A 15,643-nucleotide genomic window follows, 5' to 3' on the forward strand; every position below is an offset into this window, starting at 1 on the left:
TACTTACCACATGTCATCATGTCATACAGTAAAAACTATAACTGTATGTAGAATAATTCTTAAGTAACCCATTTCAGAACTTTTTTGGCTCTTCAGTTCAACTGTTCACAGGAACTTTACAGTATTTATATCTGTTATTAATAAGGTGTCAGGGAAAATGTATAACAGAGAAGCTGACATATCCAGCAAGTCGCTTCTCTCTGAGAGCCTCAGTTCCATTATTAATTAAAAGGGAATAAATACCACTGTCGCCCTCACAGGACCGTTGAAAGGGCTAAATTGGCTGGTGTATCAGACACATGGCTCAGGGCAGCTCATAGTTAGGACTGATCAACAGTTACTACTATCATTGTATTATGAAGAAACACTATTTCTCCTTCAAAATAGACTTTTTGTCACTCATACTTTTTTTTACCACTAGGACAAACTCTGCCATCGCTGAGAGCCAAACAAGAGTTTATTGTGTTTGCTTGGGTGATTATTTTTGTGATTTGTCCCAAACTTCTCACTTTTGTTAACAATTTAAAGCTTATAGTTAGATGTTTGCTCCATGGATGGCACAGTTCAATTCCACAGAGAACAATTTTGAAGCCACATGTTGAATCCAACAAGTTGCTAGTAAAAATAATCAGTTCATAACAGTAGTCTTGGTTCATTAGAACTAATGACATGCAGTCTACACTATGTTTATTCCACTTCCTGGGCAAGAGACACTTTGATACGCATGACTCTATAAAATAGATATAATTGAGCTATAGAGGGCCTAATTTTAATTTTTTACTTTTTAAATATATCTTTATTGATTTCAGAGAGAGAGAGAGAAATGAAAACATCAATGATGAGAGAGTCATTGATCGGCTGCAGCCTGCAACCCGGGCATGTGCCCTGACCGGGAATCGAACCCTGATCGCCTGGATCCTAGGTCGATTCTCAACCTCTGAGCTGGGCGGGCTTCATTTTAATTTTTGTGATTTTTGACACCAGTAAAAAAAAAAAAAAAAAAAAAAATCTGTATTTTTTGGTTCTTAATGTATTTCTTGAGGGCTAACCATGTGTCAACCACTGTGCTCAATGTTCTGTGTGAATTGCCTCATCTACCCCTCTGTCTATAAGATACCATTCCTATACCCATTGTACAGACAAGAACACAGAGGTTTGGAGCTATGAGGTATGTTGTTCGAGGTTAGCCAGCCAGCGGCAGACATGGGACGCAAACCCTTCTCTGCAATCTTGACTGTGCTCTCTGCGGGAGAAACTTGTGCCTCGTCTTCAGGCTCTGACGGATAAAAGCACAGGCTCCTGGGCCAGTCACATCTCTGCGCCCTGGTTTCCTCATCGGTCCGATGGGGATAATAATCCTGCTTACCTCAGACAGCTGTTGTGAGGGCCAAATGAGATGGTGCGTGTTAAGCACTTAACCAGGAGCACTCGTCCTCACCTTCGGGGCCCTGCCTACCCCCTCTGGAATAACACATTTTACTTGGTCGGAAAGAATTTCCCCAGATGGTCTGGCCTGACAGTCCCTTGTTCTGAGCTGGGGTCATGTTCTGTCACTGGCTCCACCCCTCCGTTTTGGCTTTCTCAGATGAAAGTTTAATTTTTCAGGGTCATTGCAGCTTCCTTAATTGGCCTTACTTGATTCCCAGTGTAAAAAATATACATATTCCCATGATTCTGTTGATCCCTGGGCTAAAAGATTTAACAGATCTCCAGAGTCACATGCTTCTCCGTCCACAGCCTTCCTCTTCAGAGAAAAGAAATCTTAAGGAAATCCGTTAGGCCAGCTTGCCTGTTCCTAAAGGATGTGCCTTGCAAGAGGAAGGAACGGCCACTTGTGTCTGCTACAGCCAAGGCACGTGAACTCAGTGAGGGCCACACGCCATGCTAAATTCTTTGTCTCTCTCTCTCCCCACCTCCATCTGTTTCTCCCAATCTTCTCATTACCAGTTCTCATTATCATATGCAAGTCCCCTGTGAGGAAGTGTTCAAAAATGGGCTCTAGATACACCAATAATAAACTATCAGAAAGGAAAAATAAGAAAACAGTCCCATTTGCGCTGGACCGGTAGCTCAGTTGGTTAGCGCGTCGTCTTGATATGCTAAGGTGGTGGGTTCAATCCCCAGTCAGGGGACATACAAGAAATAAACAATGATGCATAAATCGGTGGAACAAGAAGTCAGTGTTTCTCTCTCCCTCTCTCTCTCTCAAATCAGTTTTTAAAAAGGAAACAATCGCATTTACAATTGCATCAAAAAAAACATAAGATACCGAGAAATAAATTTAACCAAGGATGCAAAAGACCTGTATTCAGAAAATTCTAAGACACTGAAGAAAGAAATTGAAGAAGATACGAACAAGTGGAAGCATATACCGTGTTCATGGACAGGAAGAATTAACATCATTAAAATGTCCACACCACCCAGCACAATCTATAGATTCAACGCAATCAAGATACCAATGGCAATCAAGATACCAATGGCGTATTTCACAGAACTAGAACAAATATTCCAAGAATTTATATGAAACCACAAAAGACCTTGAATAGTCACAGCAATCTTGAGAAAGAAGAGCAAAGTTGGAGGAATCATGCTACCTGATATAAAACTACACTACAAGGCCACAGGAATCAAAACAGCATGGCACTGGCATAAAAACAGACATGTAGATCAATACAACAGAATAGGGAGCCCAGAAATAAACCCACGTCTTTATGTTCAATTAATATTTGACAAAGGAGGCAAAAACATGCAATGAGGTAAAGAAGTGGTGTTGGGAAAATTGGACAGATACTTGCAGAAAAAAAAAAATGAAACTAGACCACCAATTACACCATACCCAAGAATAAGCTCGAAATGGATTAAATATTTAAATGTAAGACTCAAGATCATAAAAATACTAGAAGAAAACACAGGCAGTAAAACGTCAGACATTTCTCATAGGAATTTATTTTCTGATATGTCTCCTTGGGCAAAGGAAACAAAAGAAAAAATACATAAATGGGACTACATCAAACTAAAATGTTTTTGCAAAACAAAGGAAATCATCAACAAAATGAAAAGACAACCCACTGAATGAGAGGACATATTTGCCAGCGATCCATCTGATAAGGATGCTCACTGCAGCATTATTTGTGATGGCATAAGACCAGGGTACATTTTCAGTTAAAAAGACTAGAATATCAAAAAACTATTAAAATTGATACAAACTAAACAAATGAATATTCCTCTGTAGATCTTTTGGGCACAGGTTTTCACGGGAAATGTTAGATAGACCCTTTAGCTACTGTCAGAGAGCAGGCACGGGAAACATGCACGGGCTAGAGGAGCGAGATCGGGGCCTGTGCTCCCCAGCTCTCTCACTCTCGTTTTCTCTCTTCCTCATGATAGCTGTCCAACTCAGATTACCAAAGGGGCGCTCACATCAGAGTCCACTGGACCTAGGAACTCAACTCCGTTTCCAGAAGGAAAAAGGTTCTCTCTCCTAGTTTCAGACTGAGAAGTCACAGGGGTGGTCTCTGGCCCAGCCTGGAGCAGATGGGGTGATAAATGTGGAGCTGTGTAGCACACACAAGATGACAGAAGTGATTGCTACAGCCAGTCTCTCCCCCCCATTTGGATCTACCACTTGTAAAAAAAATACCTGGATAGTCAGAAGACGAGTTAGGTTTTTCTTTTAATTACTATATATATATATATATATATATACACACTATATATATATATATATGCTACTTAAATTAACATAGCACACTGTGCACTTCCCTTTGCATGTGTAGACACAACCCTTTTTAAATCTGTATCAAAAAATAGAATTGGCAGCGGCTCCTGCTCCCACTTGAGCTTGCCAAAAGGTTGGAAATGAGCATGCTTCTTCCTGCCTCTCTTGGCTGCGTTCCCTATGAGAAGTTAGTGGAGACAGAATCCTCTTCCTCAACTTTCCCTTGAGCAGTAAGTGGACTGAGGGGTGGGGTCCAGGAGAAGGGCCCCTGCTTTTCACAATCAGGCAGGTGGTTATGTAGAAATATTGGGTGCTGGCAATAAAATTTTGGAGCTTCTGATCAAGTTCCCGTGCTGTTGTTTAATCCTTAATCATCCCTCTTGGCATAATTCCCATTGCTACTGCTTGCATAAAATTGGAAGGGACTAATTGCCTCAATCTGTATTTTCATAAAGCTATACTTAATGCAAAACCCACAGGGACTCCCTGTAGGATCATTTTGACCTAGTAGGCTGCTTTATTTGCTTCCAAGAAGTCTCTTCTGCCTTTCCCTTACATTCTACAATTTTCTTAGTCCCAAGTGACAGTCAGCAACATGGGAGATATTTAAACATCTCCTGCAAAGAGACTGAATGTTAGTTCAATTCCATACCCACCTCTCTGAATGAGATCAGTTATCAATGGGGGTTATTGCCGTGAGTAGGGGTCCTTATAGAAATTACTGTAATTATTTTGTTCCTAAAGATTATTCTGGGAACAGAGAACAATCATTATTCTTCAAAGCATCTACACACACACACACACACACACACACACACACACACACACACACACACACACACACACACAGATTGCCTCAGCTAATTGAAATTGAAATTTGAGGGCTCTTGTGATCTGAAACTTGTCACTCAACTGTAGACTTTCTCAGAAGAAAAAGTTCACTGTACTCTTCAGGAATGAAAGTCTAAGATCCACCCAACTTGTTGCATAAACCGAAAATGCTCAAGGCCAATCAGTGTGGAGATCCTAGCTACTGTCGCTTTGCTGCCAGAGAGAACCTTAACCTAAAATATTTATCCCTCTAATGCCTGAATTCTGCCTTTTGTAAAAACTTCCTTAAAACCCCCAAAAAACCATAGGTGGAAAAATATAATCAAGTGCTAATAGCTTGCAGTCTATTTATTTGTTGCTTATATATCACTCATTAGGACTGGGTCTCATGCAGAAGAGAGTGTAGGAAGGTATTTGGCAGAAGGTGGCAAGGAAAAATGAGATCTATAACGTTTCACCACCTTGCCACAATTATCATTATTTTATTTTCCGTTTTTGAAAAAATATTTCATATATATATGTATGAAATATATATATAGTGTCCAAAAAATGTATATACATGTTAACAGCTGATAGCTCAATTTTGAAAATGAAATGTATTTTAATAAACACTGCCTTTATCATTACTCAAAGCATGTGTATACATTTTGGGTCCTACATGTGTATACGTGTATACATGTGTGTGTGTGTATACATATATATATACACACGCCTGTGTGCGCGCACACACACACACATGGATTGTGATTGATCTAGCTTAGTCGGGTATCCACCTGATCCAATTAGCTATGGCTAAGGTACAAACATGGCAAAGGGTTCATTACTATAAAAATATTTAAAATGTAAACCTATGCAAACCATGCCCAACTAAAAAATATAAAACATCACAAATCCAATTGAAGCATCCTGTCTACTTTTTCTCAGTTACCTTTCCTTACTCGGGCCTCATAACCAAATACTATCCTGAATGTGGTATCTGTTATCCCCACACATATCTTCACGATGTATGGTCATTTTTATAATATTGCTTAGGCTGTTTTAAATTTTGTGCAAATACTGTAAGTTAGCCCTTTTTGACTTGCTTTGTTTACCTAATTATGGTTCTTGAGAATAACTCATGTTTACACAATTTCAGTTTCACTGCTGCATGATCAGTATTGCTTTGGTGAATACAGCACAATTTGTTTATCCATGCTTTTACTGATGGACATGTAGATTAGTGACATGTGGATTTGCTACCACAATACTGCAGTGAACTTCTTGTGCATGCTTCTTTCTGCATACACAAAATTATTTCTCTAAGGCATAGACACCCAGAGATAAAATTGCCGGGGCAAAGATTCCACACTTTTAAATTTTTTTGTTATTGTTTAAAAAATTTTTTTACTGATTTCAGAGGGAGGAAGGGAGAGGGAGAGATAGAAACATCAATGAGAGAGAAACAAGGACCAGCTGCCTCCTGTACGACCCCTACTAAGGACTGAGCCCACAACCCGGGTACGTGTCCGGGTCTGAAACTGAAGTGTGACCTCCTGTGCATGGGATCACACTCAACCAACTGAGCCACACCGGCCTGGCAGCACTTTTAATTTTGTGTAATATTCCCAAATGGCTCTCCAAACTGGTTTATCAATTATCCATTCAATCAAAGTATTACTCTAATTGCTCCATACTCTCACCAACTATTCATATTGTCAGACTTTTCAGTTTTTTCCAGTCTCATGAGTGTCAAGTGGTATATTGTCACTTAAACTTCCATTTCCTTGGTTACTAGTGAGCGTTATGTCAGATGTTTATCAGTCCTTTGGCTTTCGTCTTCCACCAATTTCCTGTTGACATCATTTGCCCATTTTTTCCTGGACTGTTATTTTTTCTCTATCTTCCATACCTTTCTGTGCCTGACTTCCCCAACCAGACCGTGAGCATCTAGTCATGGCTTCCACCGCTCATTCAGTCAATAGCCACTGAATGACCAGCGTGTGCCAGGCACTGTGGAAGCATTAGAGAGACAGGTCCTTGCCCCGGAGATATTATTATGCCTTCACAATTCTTCGAGTGTGTCTGGCACATAAGGAGAGATTCACTGAATGAATGAACAACAAATGAACACAGTTCTGGGGAATCTGCATGTGTCCCCTGCGGCCTTTGTGTGGACAGGCCCTCAAACTTATTCTGTGCCACACCAAAAGGAAGACTGAGTATAAACAGGTAAAAGCCATATGGAAAGACTTGGACTCCAACATAATAAAAACTTTCTAATAATCATATGTGTTCAAAGATAGCGTAGTGAACACCCCATCACTGGAGGCATTTAAGTACAGCCTGATTATACGTAGCAAAGCTGTTGAGTACGGAATAGAGCATTAGATAAGGGGTTGGACCAGTTAGGTTCTCCTCTAGTCCCTGAAACTTTGTAAAATGCAATGTCTCATTTCAATGAACTCAAGATCCCACTTAAAATAAATTAAAAAAAACCCCTCATGAACGTAGTCAGTAATATTGTAATGACTATGTATGGTGCCATGTGGGTACTAGACTTATCAGGGGATTACTTCCTAAGTTATATAAATGTCTAACCGCTATGCAATACACCTGAAATTAATATAATGATGTTACTGTAATTGAGAAAAAAATTTAATTAGCAGAAATTCCAAGATGCAGGACTCTGTTTTAAATAATTTAAACTAAATAATATTCTTCCCTCCCCCCCCCCAAAGAAAAACCTCTCCCATAATTAGGTATAAAATTCACATCTGTTGATCTGATATTTTCATGTTAAAATGCCTGTCACTGCTCACCAAATGCCATAAATATGACACCTTCTTGTGTCTGTGGTTAGTTTCGTAAGTCATTTCCTTTGCAGCCTTTTCACCTTACATAACCCTTCACGTTATGACAGAATGGACTCAACCTTTTATTTCATGTAAATGACCGAATGTGTTGCACCATATTGCTTGAAAAAACAGTGAAAAGATACTTGCTTCCTATCCCATCACTCTATAAAGAACAAAATTACTATTCTGAATCCAGCCCTTCCATTACCATACACACATCTGAAAATTTAGAAGCATTATGCTTGGAATTAGGCTCTCCATTGGTTTCAGAACACGCATACTCTCCTAGAATTACAGGTTTAAAAGCAGGAAGCACCCTTGAAACCCTTTACCTTTGCTCAAACCAGGTGTCTGGTATTAGGCAACACTGAAGAATCGAAGAGCAGCCCTCTTTCACACTCCAAATACCTTGTTTGTACTTTATAGCTTGCTAGATGGCTGCGTAAGCAGTCAGTAAACGATTGAGCACCTGCTGGGAATGTGACAGGATGCTGCAGGTAGGGCCTGGCGTGGCCTGTAAGAGTCTCTACTCTCCAGGAACTCGCGGTCTTGGTGGAGAGGTCACATGCATACAGAGAATAAAGAAAATATACCAACGTAAATGAAAGCCAGAGTCTGGTGCATGGCAGACATCCATAAGTATGCCTATAACAAGAGAGCCCAGTGACTCCCGGAGCTCTGGGGTGCATGCTTGGGTGGACGGCAATGCCACTCGCTGAGAGAAGGAACACTGGAAGGGGCAAGATCGAAGGCAGGGCAAGCGGGGAATGAGGAAGAGTCAGAAATTTGTCTTGGGCATACTGGAGGTAACGTACTATTGAGAGCTGGATGTAAGCGTTCAGAACACAGAAGAAATACCTAGGGTGGAGATACAAATGTGTGAGCCATTTGCACGCAGGTTAAAAATGAGAGGAGAGAGAGAGCCTTGGGCCATCCTTGGCGAAATGCCACGTTTAGTGGCTGGGTAGAAAAAGGTGCATCCACAAAGGAGGCAGAAGGGGACAGGTGGGTATCACAGGGACAAAGGGGGCAAGTGACAACAGGGCTGAGCACTGCCGAGAGGCCGTGTGAGTTAGACCGCAGGAGGGGCTGTTGGCTTTAGTTTAGCTGGAAAGGAGTTAGTGGAGGAGTCGGGGCTCGTGCTGATCCCGGAGGAATGGGTGGGTGGTACCCAGACGTGGAGGAGAGGGGGACAGGCGCTCTGGGCAGTGGGGAGCAGCACCACCTAAAGCCCAAGCAGCAAAGTAGCAGCTGGGGGCCAAGGAGCACCAGAGTGGAACGTTCCTGTGTAGTCCCCTTCCAGAAGGTGACACTGGAGAGGAACCCTGGGCCAGAATGGCCTGGGATGGCAAGGAAAGAACTTGAATTTTTCTCTAACAAAAGAGTCATCGGTGGTTTCTGAGCCTAGAAGTGACCATGTAAAGGCGTGGCAGGTGCTTGGTAGCTATGGGAGGTGTGATCCTTCTGAGCGACTGGGTGGAGACACACTTTGGAAACACAAACTCAAACTGGTATTCAGCAGCAAAGGAGAAAAAACACTTCGGAGAGGGCTGATTTGTTGCACCATCCTGTGAGCTCACGGAGGGGAAGCCCTTCACCCTCCAAGGGGAGCACTACTTAGAGGTGTTATCGTAGGAACAACCGTCACTTCTCCAAAGGAGAAGTAGAAAACCAGAGCTCCAGACAGGAAGTGGGAAAACAAGGAACTGCTTCCCTCCCGTAGTTTCTGACTCGGTGAGTTAGAAAAGGCGGGGGCAGGGCAGGGGGGGCTGTACTGGGCCCAAGAAGCTGCGTTGATCTGGTTCCCACAGCAGAGCCTTCGAGCCTTTATCTCTCCTGCCTCCATGACCTTGATTAATTTCACGAGCAAGTCTCCGCTCGCTCTGGTAGACTCAGGGCTTTCTGAGCATTTGGGAAAGGATTTATATCTGTGTGTTTTAGAGACAAAACACTGTGGCCCTGACTCCTCTTCCTCCTGCCTTCTGTCTCTGGCAGGGAAATAGAGGAGGGAGAAAACATAAAGGGGTTTGGACTCCTGTCTGGGGTTTTGCAGGGGGAGAGAGAGAGTGCTGGAGAAATCAACAGAGTTGATGGCAGGCGAAGAAAGGGCAAGAAAAAAGGAAAGGACAGCAGTGAAGCTGGTTCTTCTCTGTGTGTCTCCCTCCTCTCCCCCACCCAAATGACAATCATAGCAATATATTTCTTCCTTCACTGATTTATTGAGAACTTACTACATGCTCAGCACTGACCTAGACACTAAGAATTGCCCAGTGACCAGCACAGACACTGTTCCCGCCCTCATGGAATTTGCAGTCTAGCAGGAAAGAGAGATTCATGGAAGCAATCACAGGCTGATGTGCATCTGCAAATACGATGCATGCAAGGAGTGCAGTGAGGGGCAGCTGCAGGGAACAAAGCACAGGGGACCCCGTCCGGATCCTAAGGCCGACTGCCCTGAAGGAGTGTTGATGGAGCTAGGGCTGAAGGACTTCAGATAGTCAAACAGGACTGAGAAGAGAGTCAGAACGGGCAGAGGAGAGGCCCTGAGGCCCAAAGAGATTAATAGTGGTAGCAGTGAGGAAGAAAGGCCAGATCACCAGGACAGGCAGGGGAGATGGTGCCAGGGAGGCCCCTAGGGACCAAACTACCCTGGGCACCCCAATGATAATGATTTAGATAGTTATCCTAAAAGCAATGGGCAGCCAAGGGGCATTTTTAAGGAGGTGGACGGTGAGCTCAGCCATATTTGAACCATCAGCAGCATGAATGGCTGTGCTGCTCGCATTGCATGCATGTTTGAAGTTAGGTGCTTCCCTATCCTCCTGTCCCTAGGGTTTGTCCCTGGCCCCGGCCCTGTACTTTTCCTGGGATCGGTGGATCGCTTGACTGCTGCAGGAGGAGGAGAGAGAGGCAGCCAGCAGATGTTCCCCCGAAACAGTGGCCAAGAGAAAGCTGCTTCCAGGCAGCTGGCACGCACTTAGAAACATGGGAGTCAGATAAGGGTACCTTGGAACCGTTTAGAGGTTAATCTAGCCTGCTGACGAATTCTATGCATAGGAGGGAAATACCCGAGACACCCTGTGCAGGGGAAAAAGCCAGCGACGAAGCAGCAGAGGCAGGACCCAGTGCCCTGGGTGTCTCTGTGTGCTCAGACATTGAGAGGTATGCATGAAGGTATCACATGGCAAAGCCTAGGAGTCAATACAGACGACTGTTAACAGTAGTTAGCTCTGCATAATGGGGCTATGGCAATATTTTTATTCTTTCTGCCTCACTGGGTTTTCTAAAGGTTCCTCTAGGAAACCTGAGGCAGTCAGTGAGTGGACAAGGTGATAGCTTCCGCTCCTTCCTCAAGATTTTGGCTGGTGCTGGCCCTGCCCCTCCTAGTTTTCCCATCTCCAAACACCCTTGCTCAGCATCAGTTTCCCCCGGGGCAATCTGAATGCGAAAACTCAGCTCCTACTGACATGTTTTCTTTCAGGACAACTGCTCTCCACCTTAAGACTTCAAACTACGATGTTGGGGGACCGAGAACGGAGCTCACTCAGTCATCCCTTCAGTCAACCAGTAGTCATTGTGTGGCTCCCTCAGTACCAGGGGCCGCAATTTAGATAAGAGAAAAACACATCACCACCCACAGAAAGAGATCGAGCCACTGAGGTCCCCTGTGCCTCACCTTTGTATGTTTTACCACCCATCCCACCTGCCAAGGAAGCCAGTAATTTCATAAGGCTCATATTTTAGTAAGTTGGTGTTGTTATGATCATTTGGAAAACAGTCATCCATTTGATATAAGTCCCCAAATATCCTGGTCCCCACCATGTAGAGCCCATCTTCAAACAATGCCTGTGACATAGAAAGAATTCAGAAATGTTTTCTTGGTGTATTTGTTAGGAACTTTCCAATAGCTAATGAAATGGCCTTAAGCCAAGAAAGGGATTCACGTAACTGAAAAATCCATGGTTGAACTGAGTCTCATTGGCCTGGCCTGGGTCACATGTTCATCCCTGAGCCTGTCACTTTCCTGGGAGGATAGACTATATGGATTTTCTAGAACTGGGTCAGGTACCAACATCCAGAGCCTGGGGGAATGTTCAGCCTCTGTCAAGGCTCAGATTGAGTGTGGAGCATGGATTGTTCCCCCAAAAGGAAATTGAGGTGTTGTTACCTTCAGATAAAGGAATGGATGTCCATCAGGCAAAATAGCAGATACCCACAAAGCCAAGGGAATCACTTAGGGCTTTCTCAAGGCATTTGCTTCCAGCTGAGTCAACATGGAGGCAACATAGTGTAGGAAGTGGAACACCGGACTCAGAAGGAAGAGACCAGGGTCCTGGACTCATGGGTCCTCCTACCTCTAGTCTATCTTCAGATCCATTTTCTAGAGTTCCCATGATGATTCAGTTAAAATGCAAATCTAACCATGTCTTAGCTTGAAACTCTTCGTTGTCACACCCACTCCTCCTGTCTCCCCCACCCCAACCTCATTATCTGCAGGATCAAGTCCAAAGCCCCTAAGTGACATGCAGGGCCTTCTGCCTGCTTTTCAATCTCACTATCATCCCAGCAACCGAGTTCCCTGGAGTTCACACTTGTACACAAACACCAAGCTGAGTCTATTTGTGTCTTTGCTCAGGCCTTTCCCTGCAGTGTTCCTTTGCCTATCCTGACCCAATGTTACCTTGCCTATTCCATGGCATCCTTTACAACTTGGCCTAGATATCATCTCTAAGAAACCCTCCCTTCTGTGCTTTCCATGAGCAGAGCACCATAATGGCCTAAACACACCTCTCTCTTTGCGCTAGAAGTATTCTAATAACCAATTTGCAATTCTGTTCTGACAGAACAATCATGATAGGAATCTTGTCTTACTTGTACGTGCAAGCCCCAGGTGCTGGCACCCTCACTCGCCTCAAAAAGGTGCTTAATAGATGTTTACTGAACGGAGCATTCCAGGACTCCGTTCCCATGTATAAAATGAGGACATTGAACTGTGTTAGCCATGAGATCCCTTCCAGCTCTGGAAGGTCATGGAGCAGACAAGCTCTTGTCACTTGGGAGCAAAATCAGGAGGGCATGAGACGCAGAGGGAGTAAGTTTCAATTGGGGAGACAGAAACTCAGAATAAGTCCTAACCAAGAGGAGATGTCCCTGCCCAACCTGGGCAGCCCATGAGTTCTGTATACCTAAAAGGGATAAGGGTTAGTGTGTGTCCAAAACTAAAGAAAAAATGGAGATGTTTTATCTCCAGGTGTTAAGCTCACCACATAGAGCACGTGGGCAGTCACAGACATGTCTAGCATGTGCTGGCCACAGAGTAAGTGCTCAACAATGTTGTTGAGTTGAATGCCAAAGCCCAACTTTATCTGATTCTCCACCCAGAAAGTGAAATGGCATTTACCTGGAAAGGGGAGAGACAGTCAAGGAAACATCTGTGTGTATCATACACACAGCCATAGACTTTCCTACCTGATTCTTGCCAGGCCAGCAAGTTGGCCGGAAAAACCCCTGAAAGGGCTTCTGCTAACCAAGAGGGAAGGGCAAAAACTTGAAGAATAGAAACTAAAATCCCTTAAATGCCGAAAGCTTAATAGCGGTGTCATAGTCCCACCAGACTGTGAACCACTTGAATGTTTGCAGGGAAGACTCATATAAGTGTTCCCCCAACTTCAGATTTCTTTGCTGTTCTTTCGACGTCTGGTAGAGACTGAATTAGAGGCAGATTGGATTTATGGTTAGTGGGAAAGCCACCCTGAAAGTAGGACCAAAAAATCACTTTTTCATCATTGTTGGGCAGAATGACTTTCCCAAGAGCTTCTTCATTTTTCAAAAAGTGCATGGCAGTTCCTTGAAGGGGGGGAACGTAGGGTAAGTGTTTATGATAATCACATATTCTAGGGTAACTTCGTATTAAAAGCTTTAAGGATACATTTGCATCAAAATAAAATGAATTCTGTTTGCCTTTTCTAGCACTGATTTTCTAACACTCAAGGAGAGTTTATTTTTCAGGACGTTACCTCATCATTTGTGTTGCTGGTTTGTTTTTTTAAACCCCTTTGTATCTGTGCTGAAAGATGGGTTTTGTCTCGTGACCAGCGTTTTGGTAATATAAATACACTTTGCTTCATTTAACTTATTCGTTTAATTTTTATTTGGGTAACAGTCGCCTGCATTTTCTCTTCCTACTCAGACTTCCTGACAATTTTATGTAGAAAATTAAAGTAATATTCTTTCTGAACCTAAATTGATTTTTCCCAGGTCTTGTTTCAGAAATAATAGCAAAGAGAAATAATAGACTCGAAGGCCTTGAATTTCACAGATTCCTTCTTTGCAGCCGGCTTGAAGCCACAATATGAAGTCAGAGCTATTTTTTTTCTCTTTATCTCTCTCCTCTTCATCGCCCACATTTACAGAGTGGTCACTTGACTGTGTCACTGGTTTGTATGACTTTGTTGTTGCTGCCTAAAAGAAATAGGTTCAAGGGCTGGTAATTAAATCTTCTGCTTATATTTTTCCCCCCTTACAAGTCACTCAGAACCAGAAACCTTTTCCCCACTGGTTCTGCAAGCAGTGTCAACCAGACCTTACACTCTTGGGCTCCTGAGGTTGAGGGGAAGCCTCACAGTCATGAAATCCAACGAATCGGGGTTGGTGAGGAGGGGCTACGTAATCCGGCCCCCATCTTCACAGTTTTATTTGGCCTCATTTATTCAAATATTTTAAAAAATTGTAGTGGCTTGGCTTCTGTCCTTTTGATATGCTTCTTGTTAGTGGCTGGCCTACAGCATGTGAATCTTAAGAAAAACCTGAAGACCCTCCTAGCCACTCCCTGTTGGCCTTGGCTATGGCCAGAGGGAGAGGCTGGGGCCCCACCAGCAGGCTGCCCAGCTTGGAGGCAGTTTTCATGGGTGGCTCCCGCTGGGGCTCCACCACCACTGATGGTACTGCTGCCTCTGTGGGTGAAGGGGGAGCCCCCAGGGGGGCTGGGCTGGGGGGAGGTGGTCCTGGACTCTGGGCCAGTTGGGGAGTGGTTGTGATTGACTCCGGGTTGGCTTGGGAATGGTCATCTTCTCTTCCAGGCTGGCTGGGGGAGTGGTGGTCCTGGACTCCAGGCTGGCTGGGGGATGGTGGTCCTGGACTCCAGGCTGGGTGGGGGAGTGGTGGTCCTGGATTCCAGGCTGGCTGGGGGATGGTGGTCCTGGATTCCAGGCTGGCTGGGGGATGGTGGTCCTGGATTCCAGGCTGGCTGGGGGATGGTGGTCCTGGATTCCAGGCTGGGTGGGGGAGTGGTGGTCCTGGATTCCAGGCTGGCTGGGGGAGTGGTGGTCCTGGACTCCAGGCTCAATGGGGAGTGGTGGTCCTGGATTTCAGGCTCAATGGGGAGTGGTGGTCCTGGACTCCAAGCTGGGTGGGGGATGGTGGTCCTGGATTTCAGGCTCAATGGGGAGTGGTGGTCCTGGATTCCAGGCTCAATGGGGGAGTGGTGGTCCTGGATTTCAGGCTCAATGGGGAGTGGTGGTCCTGGATTTCAGGCTCAATGGGGAGTGGTGGTCCTGGACTCCAGGCTGGGTGGGGGATGGTGGTCCTGGATTTCAGGCTCAATGGGGAGTGGTGGTCCTGGATTCCAGGCTTAATGGGGGAGTGGTGGTCCTGGATTTCAGGCTCAATGGGGAGTGGTGGTCCTGGATTTCAGGCTCAATGGGGAGTGGTGGTCCTGGACTCCAGGCTGGGTGGGGGATGGTGGTCCTGGATTTCAGGCTCAATGGGGAGTGGTGGTCCTGGATTCCAGGCTCAATGGGGGAGTGGTGGTCCTGGATTTCAGGCTCAATGGGGAGTGGTGGTCCTGGATTTCAGGCTCAATGGGGGAGTGGTGGTCCTGGATTCCAGGCTCAATGGGGGAGTGGTGGTCCTGGATTTCAGGCTCAATGGGGAGTGGTGGTCCTGGATTTCAGGCTCAATGGGGAGTGGTGGTCCTGGACTCCAGGCTGGGTGGGGGAGTGGTGGTCCTGGACACCAGGCTGAATAGGGGAGTGGGTGGGGTAACGGTCATCGTCGACCACAGGCAGCTTGGGGGAATGGCGGGCTCTTTGGTCTTCTCACCAAATGACAGAACCTCTTGGCTTGAGGAAGCACTGCTGGTGAGGTCAGGGGAAGGGCAGGGCCTTACCCTGATGGTGCGGCCCTTCATCTTGGTTTTTGTCATTCTTAGGATCCGGTCTGTTTCCATCACTCTGTGTGTTTCTGACTCCTGGATCTCGTG

The sequence above is a fragment of the Miniopterus natalensis genome, chromosome 4 (genome assembly GCF_054644295.1).
Source record: "Miniopterus natalensis isolate mMinNat1 chromosome 4, mMinNat1.hap1, whole genome shotgun sequence".
Classification (NCBI taxonomy): domain Eukaryota; kingdom Metazoa; phylum Chordata; class Mammalia; order Chiroptera; family Miniopteridae; genus Miniopterus; species Miniopterus natalensis.